Raw genomic sequence first — 2981 nt, 5'->3', positions numbered from 1 at the left:
TCAAGCAAAGCTTGACTCTCTGCTGCTGATGAGACACTGCATGACGAAACCGCTCCTTGCCGATAACCATCCAGAAGTTCACCAACACTGGGTTCAAGCAAAGCTTGACTCTCTACTGCTGATGAGACACTGCATGTGGAAACCGCTCCATGCCTATAACCATCCAGAAGTTCACCAACACTGGGTTCAAGCAAAGCTTGACTCTCTGCTGCTGATGAGACACTGCATGTGGAAACCGCTCCTTGCCGATAACCATCCAGAAGTTCATCAACACTGGGTTCAAGCAAAGCTTGACTCTCTGCTGCTGATGAGACACTGCATGTGGAAACCGCTCACTGCCTATAACCATCCAGAAGTTCACCAACACTGGGTTCAAGCAAAGCTTGACTCTCTACTGCTGATGAGACACTGCATGTGGAAACCGCTCCTTGCCGATAACCATCCAGAAGTTCACCAACACTGGGTTCAAGCAAAGCTTGACTCTCTACTGCTGATGAGACACTGCATGTGGAAACCGCTCCATGCCTATAACCATCCAGAAGTTCACCAACACTGCATTCAAGCAAAGCTTGACTCTCTACTGCTGATGAGACACTGCATGTGGAAACCGCTCTTTGCCGATAACCATCCAGAAGTTCACCAACACTGGGTTCAAGCAAAGCTTGACTCTCTGCTGCTGATGAGACACTGCATGTGGAAACCGCTCCATGCCTATAACCATCCAGAAGTTCACCAGGACTGGGTTCAAGCAAAGCTTGACTCTCTGCTGCTGATGAGACACTGCATGTGGAAACCGCTACTTGTCTATAACCATCCAGAAGTTCACCAACACTGGGTTCAAGCAAAGCTTGACTCTCTGCTGCTGATGAGACACTGCATGTGGAAACCACTCCTTGTCTATAACCATCCAGAAGTTCACCAACACTGGGTACAAGCAAAGCTTGACTCTCTACTGCTGATGAGACACTGCATGTGGAAACCGCTCTTTGCCGATAACCATCCAGAAGTTCACCAACACTGGGTTCAAGCAAAGCTTGACTCTCTGCTGCTGATGAGACACTGCATGTGGAAACCGCTCCATGCCTATAACCATCCAGAAGTTCACCAACACTGGGTTCAAGCAAAGCTTGACTCTCTACTGCTGATGAGACACTGCATGTGGAAACCGCTCCATGCCTGTAACCACCCAGAAGTTCACCAACACTGGGTTCAAGCAAAGCTTGACTCTCTACTGCTGATGAGACACTGCATGTGGAAACCGCTCCATGCCTGTAACCACCCAGAAGTTCACCAACACTGGGTTCAAGCAAAGCTTGACTCTCTGCTGCTGATGAGACACTGCATGACGAAACCGCTCCTTGCCGATAACCATCCAGAAGTTCACCAACACTGGGTTCAAGCAAAGCTTGACTCTCTACTGCTGATGAGACACTGCATGTGGAAACCGCTCCATGCCTATAACCATCCAGAAGTTCACCAACACTGGGTTCAAGCAAAGCTTGACTCTCTGCTGCTGATGAGACACTGCATGTGGAAACCGCTCCTTGCCGATAACCATCCAGAAGTTCATCAACACTGGGTTCAAGCAAAGCTTGACTCTCTGCTGCTGATGAGACACTGCATGTGGAAACCGCTCACTGCCTATAACCATCCAGAAGTTCACCAACACTGGGTTCAAGCAAAGCTTGACTCTCTACTGCTGATGAGACACTGCATGTGGAAACCGCTCCATGCCTGTAACCACCCAGAAGTTCACCAACACTGGGTTCAAGCAAAGCTTGACTCTCTGCTGCTGATGAGACACTGCATGACGAAACCGCTCCTTGCCGATAACCATCCAGAAGTTCACCAACACTGGGTTCAAGCAAAGCTTGACTCTCTGCTGCTGATGAGACACTGCATGACGAAACCGCTCCATGCCTATAACCATCCAGAAGTTCACCAGGACTGGGTTCAAGCAAAGCTTGACTCTCTGCTGCTGATGAGACACTGCATGTGGAAACCGCTACTTGTCTATAACCATCCAGAAGTTCACCAACACTGGGTTCAAGCAAAGCTTGACTCTCTGCTGCTGTTGAGACACTGCATGTGGAAACCACTCCTTGTCTATAACCATCCAGAAGTTCACCAACACTGGGTACAAGCAAAGCTTGACTCTCTACTGCTGATGAGACACTGCATGTGGAAACCGCTCTTTGCCGATAACCATCCAGAAGTTCACCAACACTGGGTTCAAGCAAAGCTTGACTCTCTGCTGCTGATGATGACACTGCATGTGGAAACCGCTCCATGCCTATAACCATCCAGAAGTTCACCAACACTGGGTTCAAGCAAAGCTTGACTCTCTGCTGCTGATGAGACACTGCATGTGGAAACCGCTCCTTGTCTATAACCATCCAGAAGTTCACCAACACTGGGTTCAAGCAAAGCTTGAGTCTCTACTGCTGATGAGACACTGCATGTGGAAACCGCTCCTTGCCGATAACCATCCAGAAGTTCACCAACACTGGGTTCAAGCAAAGCTTGACTCTCTGCTGCTGATGGTGACACTGAAAATGGAAACCAATCCTTGCCCATCACCTTCTGGCACCTCACCAACACTGGGTACAAGCCAAGCCCGTGACTTTGAGGAGTCACCTAATGTCCAAACCGCTCCAGACTTGTCACAACTTTTTGCTGACCAACATTATTTGCCCTCCCAGAAGCGGTGTGCGCGGCCAATGGGCATCATGGGGGTTGCCGTGTTCCACGTGGAGGGGGACAGATGACATGGGGGGGAAGGAGGCTCGTCCGATTGCCATCTATCAGAGAACACAATCATTAACGGTGACAAACAAAGGTTTTCCACTTCAAACTTGACCCGCCAGATCAGGGTCTAGCCAGACCCACGCCCCGTCATCCATGTGCAGAAAACAGCGAGCAACTGCAAAAAAATTAGCAAACATCCTAATCTAGATAGCACATGAGATCATTAACGACTC

The sequence above is a fragment of the Lethenteron reissneri genome, chromosome 68 (genome assembly GCF_015708825.2).
Source record: "Lethenteron reissneri isolate LAM-NWPU_2019-01 chromosome 68, ASM1570882v1, whole genome shotgun sequence".
NCBI classification, from domain to species: domain Eukaryota; kingdom Metazoa; phylum Chordata; class Hyperoartia; order Petromyzontiformes; family Petromyzontidae; genus Lethenteron; species Lethenteron reissneri.
This window is presented reverse-complemented; position numbering follows the sequence as displayed.